The 15,077-nt window shown below is 42.4% G+C and overlaps 2 pseudogenes; one reads left to right on the top strand and one right to left on the bottom strand.

The window, feature by feature from the left end:
• Positions 1-755: 755 nt before the first annotated feature.
• LOC148790099 (cytochrome P450 94B3 pseudogene) lies at positions 756-1,701 on the bottom strand (annotated as a pseudogene).
• A 2,317-nt stretch (positions 1,702-4,018) lies between these two features.
• On the top strand, positions 4,019-13,663 carry LOC148790098 (calcium-transporting ATPase 12, plasma membrane-type pseudogene; annotated as a pseudogene).
• Positions 13,664-15,077: the final 1,414 nt, after the last annotated feature.

Genomic DNA, 15,077 nt, shown 5'->3' with positions numbered 1-15,077 from the left:
TTTACCAATTTTTGCAATCTCCAACTAAGAAACATTGGATTGCTGTCAATACAAATTGTATTAAAGGTACAATTGACTATCCTCTCAAAATCACTCATTTTCTTGCCCACCTTGGCGGCTTGGCCCACATATTTACTTTGTTTTGTTATGTAATTTTTTAGGCTTGTAAATCAAAAATGATGAAAAGTTGACATCTATTCAATTTTATCGCATTTTGAAGAATATGTAATCATGATCGACGTAAAACTCTACTCCAGTTCAGTTTTGTATGCATTTGGATGGAATTGAATTTTGCATCATGAATCAATATAAAACCTCATCAAGCGTAAAGTTTTACATAAAATTGATGTAAAACTTTACACCAATCATATCACGCTTTTCAAAAGTAGAATAGTCACTTTTTCAGGGTTCAATGTAAAATGTCATCGGTTTACTTCTACACCGATTTCAAATGCAAACTTAAGTTATATTTATGTTTATGCTGAGATATGTTATATTTGGGACACATGCCATGTTATGTGTCAGTAATCCTCTATTTTCTTATGGGTTTCTGGTTGATAAAAATAACATTTTTTGCCCTTAATATCAATAAAAATAACATTTTTGCCCTTAATATCAATAAAAATAACATTTTTTATATAATAACCAGAATGAGATAGTTTTTTTTTGAAAAAAATATCGGCATTAGGCACTGTTGCTCGCCTTCCTCGTCTGTATTCGGATGGCTTCTCTGTTTACGTTTATCCTCGATAACTCTAAGTTGAGTAACGAACTCTCAGTCGAACCAGGACCTTCAATCCATCAGCCATGTGTATCATCAAGAGTGGAACAAAAGCAAGCTCCTCCAATCCAACCGGCTTGAACCCGAGCTGCTTCAGCAGTGAAGGCATCACGTACTTCATCTGAACAAAAGCCATCTCCTTCCCCAGGCACACCCTATGTCCGGCTTGAAACACCGGGAACTTGAGGCACCGCTCGGACCCAAGACACAATGCTCGTTTAATCTTCAGACAGCGAAGACGAGAGCGGATGCACGCTTGGGGCTTATCTCAGAGGCTATGTCGAAAGCTCCGGCCAAAACCGATACGAGAAGCGAAGAATCCAAGCAACCAGGATCGATTCCCAACGACACCATGCACACTGTGTCAAAGGCGAACCTCCTTAATAGGTCCTGCAGGTCTACTACTTGGTTAGTTTCCATTGCATATGCAAGTACCGGTGTCAAGCAATCTTTCACTACTTCCTCCAACATCTTCCCGACGAACTCCCGCAACGACTTGGTGCTGAACTCATGGCTTGCTAACTTGCGTTGGGCATGCCAGAGTTTCCCATCCACATCGAATATACCGCAGCCGAGCAAGTCTCCCAGGATGTCGATGAAGGGTTTGCCATGACAACTATCCATCTTGCACCGAAATGGCATACCATGATTGTCTGCATCGGGGACTCCGTGAGGAGGTCCATGTACTAGTGTAAGAGGCGGCAATGGTTATCTTGTAAAAGGAGATCAAACACCCAATTAGAGGGTAGGTTGGTAGGCCATCGTCGGAGGACTTAGATAGAGGCAAAGGAAGATGATCAACAGTGGCACTGCCCTTGTTTGATATTTTCCCAAAAAAAAAATCCCGTTTTGGTTATTATATAAAAATATTATTTTTATTGATATTAAGGGAAAAATTGCCCTAACCTGCTATTAACCATTTTCTTATCCCATCGTAGCTTTATATAAGCAGCCTTGTATATCTTTTGAAATAGATGAATGAAAAACAAACACTTGCTCATGAAGTTTCTTTTCTCCTTCTCTTGTCTAAAAAGAAATACAGCACGTCTACTATCTTCTTTTTTGTTTTTTCTTTATTTTTGTTTTTCGGGCTTTTCTTTTTCCTCTCTTTCATTTCTTTAGGTCGCCAAGAAAGATGAACTCCTTTAAATATGTTGGGATATTTCCTTTTCTACTAACAGATAACACCCATCTAATACCCCCCCTAAAGAAAATGACATCCATCAAATGGTTGGCCCAAGAAGGGTATTCAGATTTTTCTGCAAATTAAGTCAAAACAAATCTCTACTAATAAGGGAAGGTCCAAGGATTAAGGTAAGATTCTAGTATTTGTTCAAGTTTTTATCCATAAAATCATCTCACCAGCTTGCAAGTTGTATAACGTCGATACTTCCTGGCAATAACTGAGAACTCGTTTACTTCCTGGCAATAACTGAGAACTCATTTCCATTGAGAATATCCATCCATGTAAGGAACCAAAGTTGGTCTAATAGGGTATCCTTTTCGGCTTTTCTTAACGTGAACAAAACTTTATAGGCCTTGGACGGGTGTTCCTACTTCTTGGTATACAAGGAATCGATTTATCTATAAAAATGACAGAGCTTTGCATACAATTCCTTAGATTCATTGTCAAAATAAATGAGACATAAAATGAATTTTTTAAAGGGAAAATTCCACTTTGTTCCCTTTACTTTGGGGATAATGTCAAGTTAGTATCCGAACTTTCAAACGTGTCACTGTAGTACATAAACTTTTAAAAAGTGTCAAGGTCCCTGCTGTTAATCGACCATCAATTATCTGTTGAAGATGTCAAAACTACCCTTTAAAAGAAGTCGGTGTTCATTGTCTTTTACCTTGAGACTTAAACGGTTGAGATGTTTGAGATTCTACACTAATGAAGTCATTGTCTTCTACCTTCAAATCTGAAACACATTCTTGTCTAGTTATTTCTTTGCTTTCAGTTATTGTTTTCCTCTATCATATTTCATGTTTTTGATCTCTTTTTCTTTTAAGGTAACCGGTTCAGTCTCAAAGTAGAAGACGATGAATAGTGTCTTTTTTTTAAGGGTAGTTTTGACATTTTTAACAAATAACTAACGGTTGGTTAACAGTAGAGATCAACTTGACACTTTTTGAAAGTTTAGGTACTGCAGTGACACGCTTGAAAGTTTGGGTACCAACTTGACACTACACCCAAAGTTTAGGATAATAAAGTGGAATTTTCCCTTTTTTAATTAAGGAATAGATTGAAGCAATGAGATCCATTATTCACATATCTATTTATAATAGGAATGCAAATACTTTCTAGGCTCATGGAGAAAACTGAGAAGACAGAGGGACTCGAGGGATTCAAAATAAGTCAAAAAGGAACACCCATTACACATTTACTCTTTGCTGATGATCATATGATAATGTGCAATGCAGAACCAAATCAAGTGAAAAAAATAAGGATATTCTTAAGACATTTGAAGAACTTACAGGACAAAAAAAATAAACAAAATAAAATCAAGTGCTCAATTTAGTAAGGGAGTACATAAAAGGAAAAGATAACTGTTGTTAAAGCTCCTTGAAATTAAACAAATGAAAATAGGAGAGAAAAGTACTGTGGAACAAAAATTCAGTTTGGAAACTCAACCAAGAAATTTGAGGGAGGATATAATAAGGAAAATGGAAACTAGGAGGCTCTCGATTTGGCAAGCAAAACTCATGTCTCAAGCTGGGAGGACAAGTATGGTAAAAGCTGTCCTCCAAGTTACTCCTACACAAACAATGGGGAATTCCTTGCTACAAAAACTGAATCTCGGAAACTTCCGGTGGGGGATACAGATACAAATAAAAAATAAAAAAATCACCCATACAATACCTTGGGATGGGATATTTGTAGAGAAAAAAGATGGTGGCCTAGGATTCAAGAGAATCAAGGAGTTTAATAAAAATCTATTCATGAACAAAGTCTGGCACCTATTAACTAACCAAAAACGCTTGTGGGTGAAGGTGATAAAAGGAAAAATACTTAAGACTCAGTTTGGAAGGAGTACAAATACAAATATGTAGAATGCAAAACCTTGTATTTTGTATATATTTTTACTGTACATATTTATATTTGTACTCCTTCCAACTGAGCCTAAAGAAATAAATCCATCTTCACAGTGAAAAAGAAGTATGATTCTCTCTGGTGGACGCAGGTAGTTACTGTAATAAATCAGATAAAAAGATACCTAATTTGGCAAATCAAGGATGGCTCATTTGTGTTCATTTCAGACCCTTGGGTCCCAAGGGAGTGGAGTTCCTATTCTTAAAGAGAATACACAGATGGCAGACCAAATCAGAATGGTAAGTGAGTTGTTGAATGAAGATGGCTCCTGGAATCTTTAGTTGGTTGGCCAATTGTTGGGTGCATATCTTCCAAACAATAATATCTTCGAATATTTCCCATGATATGCTGCTTAGGAAAAAATCCAAGAAAGCAGTATATGATGTGAAATTGGGATATAAAGTTTTCACAGAGCACCTCCCCTCCTAGACAGGGCAGAGTGTGGACTTGGAAATTATTTTGGCATACCAAAACTCTCATGAGATTTCAAAAATCTTTATGTGGAAAGTTTGGTGGAATGAGATACTCACCAAAGAAAGGTTTCATTTTCTTCCAAACGCAGAGAAATATTGTGTTATGTGCCACTTTGAAACAGAATCTTGGCAGCATCTATTTTTCCACTGTCCTTATGCCAGAGCAATTTGGACCATAGCACAAATTGGTATAAACCCTAAGGAGCTACAGGACATGCAACTGAGCTTATTTGTAACTAAATGGCTTACAATGAAATTGGGGTCTTATTCCTTATCCTTTTAGATTAAATATGGGACATGAAAAATGCAAAAATACATAACCAAGAGGTCCTTCACCCAAGGCAGCTCCTTGATAGAGCCTACTCGTACTTGTGGAGAACAAACATGGAAACCAAGATGCAGTCCAAACTCACACCTGGATCTTATTCAGTCTACAAATAATTATGTAGTATATGTTGATGGATCATATTCTCCAGTTACAGATATGACAGCTACAGGAGTAGTGATACTGAAAAATAATTGTACTATGTTGATAGCTAGCCAAAGAGTTCAAGCAACTGGAAGTCTTCAGGCAGAATGGTGGGCTCTCCATGACGGTTTGAGGATAGCAAGCAGAAGAAGAATCAGAACTCCAGTAGTATTTTCTAACTGCTCTGAGGTAGTAGATTGTTGCAAGCATGAAGCATATGTAAGCTGGGATGTTAATTAAGGCGATAAAGGAAACCACTCTATCCTTTTTGCTACTCTATAGTTATCTATTATATATGTAGAAATCTAAACTCTTCTTCTCATGAACTAGCTTATAATGCATATAAATATTATATAATAGTAGATGAAAACAGAGGCAGCCAATGTACTAATGATGCTCAAATGAATGAATTTTAGTGCCTTCTGGTTTTTTGGAAAAAAAAAAAAAGAAAGTACTGTCTGATTTTCTTCCTGCATCAATACCAAAAAAAAAAGGTTTTGTTCCTACCTGTTGAAGCTATGCGTTCATTAAATTCCTTGAAACCATGACCATGACCATTTACAATGCACGAGAAGAACATGGATTTGTTCCCCTTAACGTGCAAAACCCTTTAAGAAAACCACACAAAAGATGGCGCTTTGCGTATGTTGCTATCTATTTCTCGCGGGTTCTGTTTTCTCTTGCCAAAGAGATGGCAAGAATGGAGGACTTCTCATTAGAATCACATACTCCACAATTGATTTCATTTCAAGTTTGTTCAATATTGATCAGAGAATCCTCATCCAGATTGTAAAGAATAAGGAGACTTGAGCCATCTAACACGGTTTGGAGGAGTTGAATCAATAACCACTATTCATAGTAACATGGAGATTGGAATCCGTGGTGATGCAAATCAAAAGATGTCGCCCTCCGACATGGATTCTACAGTTCCAACACAAACAGGGTGTCAACGGTATTCAAAAATCCGATTTTAAATTCAATATTCAACATAATCGAATCGAATTTAGATCATTCGAATATCTAATCGGTTAAATTCGGATATTCTATTCTTACCAAATAGTTAATCGGATTAGAATTTGGATGACCTTATTCGATTCGATAAATATCCGAATTCGACTAAGTATTTAATTCTTATATACAATATATAAAGTATTTTATATAATTTATATATAATAATTAAGTTATATAAATAATTTATATATTTATATACTTTATATCAATAAAATATTTATTTTATACATTTATTAATTATCTAAAATAGTTAATTAATCGAAATCGAATCGAATATTCGAATATTTAATTGGATTCGAATTCGGATATTAATTTTCAATATCCGTCGAAGATCGAATCGATTTCGAATATCAGATTTTCTAATTGGATTCAAATTCGGATATTGCCTGATCCGATTTAAATTCGATCTGCTTACACCCCTACATACAACAAGCCACTTATGAAAGGTTTGCTTCATTATGTATTGTTAGCTTCAAGGTTCTTAAAATCGAACCAGACAACGAACCAGTTAAGGGTCCGGTTCCCAGGTCAAATGGTCCAATCGTTTGAATCGAACAAACGGCCCATTTTGACAAAAAAAATAAAAAATGGCCAAAATGGAACCAATCATCCCGATTTTTCCGGTCAGACCATCCAGACCAATTTTGAAAACCAAGGTTAGCTTTGAAAGATAGCACAATTATTATTCTGTTAAGTTGTGCCACACTATCTCTTGGGTTTGGCATCAAAGATGGTGGGAGTATCTTTCCCGTTGTCCTTATAGTTGTTATTGGTTGACTGAATATCAACAAATAGAATAAAAAATAAATAAACTAAATGATACATGAGAATCCATTGCCATGGACATCCTCTTCTTGCTTTTGATTTCAAGTCAAGCAAAATATTCTCAAAATTAGGTTGATCAGCTATTCAGTCCAGGTTCTTGTTTGTATTCGTAAACTACACTTTTCTCCTTATGGATTTTTTAACATGAACTGATGGTTTGCATTATTTTGCAAAAATTTCTTGTATTTCTCAATGAAGCTTTTCGCATACTCTAGTACTAGACTAGAGAGGCTAGAGTTAATTCTCATTCTCTCACTATCTTCTCTCTTTTTTCCCAATAATGATTCGGTGGGTAAGAGTAAAACAAATAGGGGGTATTTTCTATTAGAAGATAGCTAAAATGAGAGACCCTATCCACCTATTTAGTAGATAGTTCCCCCATTAAGGAACTCCTAGTATAACAACTTATAAGAATCAACCACCTCCCCTACTAGTTCAACCACTCTCCACTTATCTTCATCTACCTAAATCCAATTTTAAATTTAAAAATAGGATAAAGATAAGTGGGTGAGAGATTTTAAGGTCTTATGGTTTTCACTTAACCAAATGAGAGTTTTTGTAGGGAACCCCCATGACCACAATGATGGGCCAATTTATGGGCCCCACACTCTAACAATCTCTCACTTGGCCCAAGTATGGTCAACAACGAAGGATGCAACTTGATTAGAGCTCATGGTGATTCTCAAACACACTTAAGTAATTACTTATGTAAACTCATATCATGGCAGTCTCTCCTAAAAGTGGAGTTTCCATCCATGCATCACGACGATTACACTTGTAACCCTCAGTGTAGTGGATTATATATGTATATCGGTTCTAGCTATGTTCTTGTGTCTGTCTATAATAATGTGCATGCATTAGACAATTGTGGGACTACAAGAATGGGAGATTCAATTATTGACACGTGTCATCATGTTGAGTCTGTCAAAGAATTGATAATTCCCATGTTTTTAACATGGCTCATAAACACATTAGGAGATAACCCCTTAGTCATCGAACTCACAATCATAAGTTTAGTTCTTATATGCTTGATTATGATTTTCCGTTCTTACACTTTGTCCCTGACTGCTAGTTCTTATATTTCCTTTGAAAAGAACATAGCCGCAGAATTATCACTGAACAAGTTTATCGGTTTATTCATAGTTGAGCATTAAGGCACCGAGTCCTATATAAAATTCTCGGTGGGGCAAGAGAGGTCGCTCCCGTCACCGAAGCGGAGCCGAGCTGGATCGACCCACTCACGAGCTTCCTGTTAGACGGAACCCTCCCCGTGGACCGCAACACAGCTAAGAGGGTGCAGCGCCAGGCAGCCAAATACGTCATGATAGACAAACGGTTGTACCGACGATCTTACACGCTCCCCTATCTGCGATGCTTGCGCCCAGCCGAAGCCGAGCTGGTATTCCGCGACATCCACGAAGGCTTGTGTGGCGGACATCTGGGGGGCAGAGCCCTCGCCCAAAAGGCACTTCGACAAGGATACTACTGGCCAACGATGAAGACAGAGGCAATCGAGCTCGTCAGAAAATGCGACAAGTGTCAGAAGCATGCCAATATCCACCATCAGCCCGCTGCCGACCTCAAATACCTCACCAGTCCATGGCCCTTCGCCCAATGGGGCATCGACCTCCTGGGGCCATTCCCACCAGCGACAGGCGGGAGAAAATTCCTAGTGGTGGCAGTAGATTATTTCACGAAGTGGATAGAAGCCGAACCCCTGGCAATAGTTACGGTCCGAAACATACAAAACTTCTTTTGGAAAAACATCGTATGTCGCTTCGGGCTACCTCGGGTACTGATCTTCGACAATGGCAAACAGTTCGAAGACATCAAGTTCCAAGAATGGTGCCGAAGTATGGGAATTAGTCAGAACTTCACATCGGTCGCACACCTGCAGGCAAATGGCCAAACAGAAGTAATGAACAGAGCCATCCTCCGCAGACTAAAAGCGCGATTGGACCGAGCCAAAGGTTTGTGGGCAGACGAACTACCAAGTGTTTTATGGGCACACCGAACCACGGAAAAGACCGCCATGGGTGAGACCCCCTTTAACCTCACCTATGGCACCGAAGCAGTGATCCCGGCGGAAATCGAAGTGCCTACGTTACGACTGGAAGCGTACGACGAACGGACAAACGAGGGCGAGTTGCGCACCAACCTCGACCTACTGGACGAAGTGAGAGACCTCGCGCACATCCGAACTGCGGCTTACCAACAAAAGGTAGCTCGGTACTACAACGCGCGAGTAAAAAAGAGGAACTTCCGCGTCGACGACCTGGTTCTCCGTAAGGTCATGGTGCCCGAGCCCGGTGTAGGGAAACTTGGACCGAACTGGGAAGGACCCTACAGAGTAATGAAAACACTCGGTGGGGGAGCGTACGAGCTCGGAACCCTAGAAGGGAAACAAGTACCCCGAGCATGGAACGTTGTCAACTTGAGAAGGTACTATCTATAGGCCACCAAAGCAAGTACGCCGAAGTCATTTCATAAAACGAACTGACAGACCGAAATGGTCAGTTTGCCAAAAAATATATATATATATATATATATAAATAATAAATAAAAATATATATATATATAGCTCGAAGACACCAGTACATGAACAAAAAGACATTTCATTTCAAAACAGATGTGTACATTTCATTTCACAAGCCCGGGGCTACTTCATCGTTATCAAAAGCCTCTCCGATAATGCCCGAAGGACCTGCCTCCCCCTCGGAGTCTGGTTCGGCATCCGCAGCATTAGCCATCTCCGGAGTGATGCGCGAAGTGGATATGGCACTGGTATCGAGGTCGGGGTACGTATTCCGGATCATCCACCGACTTAGCTTGAAAGCCCTCCTGTAGGAGTCTACCATCAGGTCATCGAAATCCGGCGAAGCAATGTAATCGCTGACAGCCTTCTTCTTCGTGTCTTCGATCCCTTGAGAAAAGATCTGAGTCCTCTCCCTGATATCCTCCTGAAGATACTCGACCCAGTGCTCCAGGTCTAGCTTCATTTCCGCCATGCGCTGCACCACCACTCCCATGGCCTCGGCATCCCTCTGAGACCTCGCCTGCCTAGACCGCGCACGGCGAGCAGCAGCATCAGCAGCACGAGCATTCTCCTCGGCAGTCCGAGCAGCCTCCTCGGCAGCTCGCGCCTGCCGCGAGCATTTCTCCACCTGGTTCGCCAAGGCGTGAATGGAGGAGTTTATCAAAGGAAAACGAGATCAGAGAAACGAATGAAAAAATAGAAGCCAAGCTCTAAAGAAAGGATCACTTACCACCATGGCATGAGTAACGGCACGGCAGGCCACTTGGTGCAGAGGGAGCTCGGTCCACGCCGCAACTTCCTCAGGAAACATCGCCTCCTTACTCCGTTGAAGAGCATGCACATGCGACAGCACGCTCCTGAAGTCCCCCGGGGCCTCCGAGCCCGACGGCCCGGCTCGCATATGAGCGGACTCGGAATAAGTAGGAGCCCCCGTGTGTGTGGTTTCAGCATAAGGAGCCCCCGCCAACCCCTGCATAGGAGGAACCATCTCGGGCTCCTCTGCCGGACAGTCCGGCACCTCGGGCTCCGCAGCTCGGGATGGCTCGGCGCGAGCTCGCTTGGCCACCCGCTTTCTCCTCTTCATCCCCTCGAACAAGTGCGCACCTCGTGACCCTCGAGAATCCATTGTACCTGCGAAAAGGAGGTCGGCATCAGCAAGACGTAAGCGAAGAACAAGACAAGATCACTAGGGAAAGAACCCACCCGAGCTCAGGCCTGCAGCAATAAGCTTGGCCTCCGTCAGATACCATTGGCAATCCAGCCCAAGCCGCGCCCATTGCCGGAGGCCCTCCGCCGTCTCCTCATCAAGTGTGATGCCGGAATCAGGAGCGGCCACCCCCCAGCCGGTCTAAAACGGCCACCCCATCGCACTTCGCACCCCGAAATAGTCCCGCTTCCACGCCGGGACCTTATTGGGGAGTCCGTGTAAGAGCTTGAAGCTCGGGCGAGGGGACAGGTAGTATGCCCGCCTACGCCCAGGAAGGGGACCCACTTGCTTTTTCAACATTAAGATAGAAGAAAAAATCTCCAGATCCAGAGGGAAGTTCTCGTCGCAAAATAAAGAGATCGTTCCCACTAAGTTCCTAATAGAGTTCGGGTGAAGTTGGCCAACCGTCACACCAAAGTGGTTTAGGACCTCGACAAGAAGAGGGTGGAAGGGCAGTCGCAGCCCCGCGGCTAGCTGTTCCCGGAAAATCACGATCTCATCAGGACTGTGTTCCCAAGGAAAGCTCCCCGTAGGGATAAAATAACCATACTCGCTGGGCAAACTATAGTAGTCTACGAGGGTTTGAAGTTCCTCAAGCGTCATAGTCGAAGGGCCAAACTGATCTACAACCCGGCCACGGCGGGAGGTGGATGCCGACCTACCCGAAGCACCTCGGGTGGTAGGCCCGACCCCTTCCTCAGGACCTACATCGGGCTCACTTGAACTACCGTGGGACGCAAACTGGTTCGTAGAACCCACATCAGACCCGCTTGAACAGTCTGAACCCTCCAAACCGGACATCGTGGAACGGAACGGGATTCCAAAAGAACACTCACCCGGGAAGAAGACTGAAGCAGACTGCAAGAACTCGAACAAGCAAGAAGCCCTGGGACGCGAGCTGAAAAGCCTGGACGCGAGCTGAAACTTAAGGCACGAGCTCGAAATATACAACAATAGCAAGGATGCCCCCCCCGCGCACTATTTATATCCACTGCGTACAGAAAGCGACGGCCCAGATCGAAGCCAATCCAACGGCCCACAGCCGCGCTAAGCCGCATGTCTTCCAAGACCAATCGGCGCACGTCTTTCTGAAACTGACGGAACGTCGCGCACGTCTTGTCAGAGGACAGGTGTCGGCACGCGTCTTCCCGAAACTGACGGAGTAACGGCGCACGTCTCCTCGCAATAAAAGCGTCTGCAGCGCAACTCCCGAACCATTGCCGTCACGACTCCCAAACGTGCACCCTTTTTTGAAAATCAAATTAGAGCAAGCGCGCTCAGCACGGACCAAAAACCCTCCTGCTACCTTGCAAACTCCCCGCGCCAAGACGGAACCATCGTCGCAGGGAGTGGGGGGCAATTGATGAAGGGAAATTTGGCCCGACCTCACGATCGCCCGACACGCGGCAAAGGCAAGCAGTTCGGGACAGTAGAGCACCCAAAGCAAACATCGGAAGCAAGTCCAAACTCACTACCGAGCCCGAACTCCAGACCGCTGTACTTAGTCCGAGCTCCTTGATAAAGAGCGAGCTCCCTGTCGAAGGTCCGAGCTCCCTAAAACCTGAGCTCCCCAAGTCCGAGCTTGGTATTAGGAGCCCGAGCTCCGTGAAAACTGAGCTCCCCAAGTCCGAGCTCGGTACTAGGAGCCCGAGCTCCCTAAATCCGAGCTCCCTATTAAGAACAAACTCCCTACTGGGATTCCGAGCTCGCTATTAAGAGCGAGCTCCCTACTGAGAACCCGAGCTCCCTGCAAGGAGCACGAACTATACTGGGCCCCAAGCCTCACAAAGCTGACCCGAGCTGACCCGTGGCAGCTCGGAACACTCCAAACCGAACTCAAGACACCTCGCTCGCCACTCCAACACTTCACTTCCAAAACACCAGGCCCGCCAGACGTACCCGATGCCAAGGACGTCCTTACCCAAGGGCGGCGTACCTGACTGATTTGGGATCTGACGCCTGACAGCCGCATTTCAAACGGCTTCCTGCCACCGCCACCTACAACCGTCGTCACTAGCCGCAGAGACGGCTCCGACAGAAGGAACAGTGGCGGTTCTGTCCGACCAGAGGAAGTGACACCCAAACTGGCAGGAGTTCAGAAGTAATCATGCCCGACCTGACGGAGGCCTGGAAGTGAGTACGCGAAGTGGTTATAAAAGGCTTCTACCCCCCCCCCCCCAGGGAGGAGGTATGCTAACTCTCGCGCTATCTGGTTATTCTTGCCTTTGAAGGATTCTAACTTGAGCTTCGGAGCCCTTACGCCGGGTTCTCCCCGGAGCTTCTCTTCTCCCATTTCAGGTCCCTATTACTCATTTCAGAGGCAAGATCATCAACAGCTAAGACCGGCCAGATTGTGCATCATCAGTGACCAAATTCCAGCATATGGTTTGTTCTTGGCTGACCATTCATTGCAGATAGACAAGTCAAGCATGGCTAGAGAGAGTGATTATATATTGATTTAGATGGCAGTAAAAACCCGTTCTTGCTCTTTGGTACCAAGGTAGCAGATGGATATGGCCGCATGGTCATCACTTCTGTTGGCATGAATACATCATGGGGTGAGATGATGAGCTCTGTTAATCATGAGTTTATCGGTTCAATGGTAGCAAGACAAAATTTAATGATGTTATATATGAACGCAATGTTGCGTATCATTGTTGACGTTGTTACCATTGTAATGGCGGCAATTCCAAAAGGTTTGCCATTGGCCGTCATATTGACTATTGCTTATTCTATGAAAATAATGATTTTTTATCGGGCCATGCCGGTGTGGAAACTCTCGGCTTGTGAGACAATGGGTCGGCCACCACCATCTGCACTGATAAAACAGACACATTCACTATGAACCAAATGACTATAATTGAGTTTTGGGTTGGCTTAGTAGCCATGAGGAATTATGCCTCCTCTAATTTTGCTTCAACCATACTTGAATTACTCTATCAAGGAGTTGGGTTGAACACCACTGGTGGCATATATAAACCCAGTATTGTAGAAGCACCACCTGAGTTTTCTGCAGGTAGTCTAACTGAGAGAGCTCTTCTGTCATGGACCATGTTAGAATTGGGCATGGATATGGAGGAATTAAAGAAGACTTGTATCGTTATCCGTGTTGAAGCCTTTAATTTTGAAAAGAAACAAAGTGACATTTCAATGAAGAAGAAGGACGAGGAGACAATCTATGTTTATTGGAAGGGAGCGGCTGAGATGATATTATCGATGTGTTCAAATTATTATGAGCATACATGCGCTATAAAAAGACTTGGATGAAGATCAAATTATGAAAATCAAGAAAAACAATCAAAGTCATGGCAGCTAAAAGCCTCAGCTGCATTGCTTTTTAATTCCCACAAATAAATCACAGAGGAGGAGATAAAATCTAGGGAGAATGACGGTTCAGCCCAGGGTCAGAATTTGTAGGCTCAAAGTGCTGTTGGGATAGGAGCCAGTTCGGAATTGATGCCATTTCACAGGTGGGCATTGGTGCATAGAATGTGGATTATTGATCTTTTAAATGTTTATAGCTCTGCAGTGAAAATCAGAAATCTGCATTGGACAAATCTGTACTTCTCCTTAAAATCTAATAGTAGCAGAAGATGGCTTGACATTTTTGGGGCCTTAGTGGGCCTAAAGGACCCATGTCAGCCAGGAGCAAAACACATTGTAAAAACTTTTAGAAATGATAGAATCAGTGTCAAAATGATCACTGGAGACAATATTTTCACAGCCAAGGTTATTATACTTAATCCAACATTCAATTAAGACCACATAGAGTCCGTGAAAAGTTGGATAGATGCTTGGCTTCTCAAATGTGGCTTCAGAGGTTCCCAAAGGACACTATATGGACTAAGCATCAACAATGTGAACAAATTATTAGGAAAGCTTGGGAAGAGAAAGCTACAATGAATGCAACACATGAAGCAATCCACAAAGTGAATATATATATATATATATAAAAGAAAATTTAAGGCATAAAAAAACTTTGGCTTCACACAATCATCATTTAAAATTTGAAATGGGAAAAAAAATTGAAACTTCCTACCTATATCCTATGAACTATGAAACTTTAAATAAGTTGTAAAGGGAACATAATCAATGATTGTTAAGGGAAGAACAACTGTAGAGGTTGAAATCAAGAGAAATTTGGTTGAAAGAAGGGGATTAAAATATAATGTAATTTCATCAAATGATAAATCAAAGGAGAAGAATGAACTACTACGACCGAGGAGACTAAAGGTTTAAATGGGAAATCCCTTAACATAGAGGAAGAACCTAAAGCTTTCATAGAGTTAGTTGAACACATTGGGGGTGAAGAGGTACCCACAGCAATGATTGGCATCAACTCCTTGCCTTTACCACAAATATCATAAGAGCAAAAACGGATTTTCTTAACTCCACCAACTTTTGAGAAAGTTTGGGATGTTGTCAAGGACATGAAACCCCTCACTCATCACTTGGACCAGACGGATTTTTTCCATTTTTTATGAGTTAATCTTACAAGTGTTTACATCAGGCCAGTTTCCCAAGGAATCGAAATGCACCAACATATTTTATATCCAAAAACAAATGAATGCATAATCTGTAGGACAATTTAGACCTGTTGTTGCAATGTGTTGTACAAACTACAAAATCTTAGCTTTGTGCTTGGTGATAAAATTCCATAATATAATACCGAGTTTAGTAT

Source organism: Nelumbo nucifera, chromosome 7, assembly GCF_055504915.1.
Source record: "Nelumbo nucifera cultivar China Antique chromosome 7, China Antique-T2T, whole genome shotgun sequence".
Lineage (NCBI taxonomy): Eukaryota > Viridiplantae > Streptophyta > Magnoliopsida > Proteales > Nelumbonaceae > Nelumbo > Nelumbo nucifera.
The sequence above is the reverse complement of the archived record's forward strand: the minus strand, read 5'-3'. Positions and strand labels throughout refer to the sequence as shown.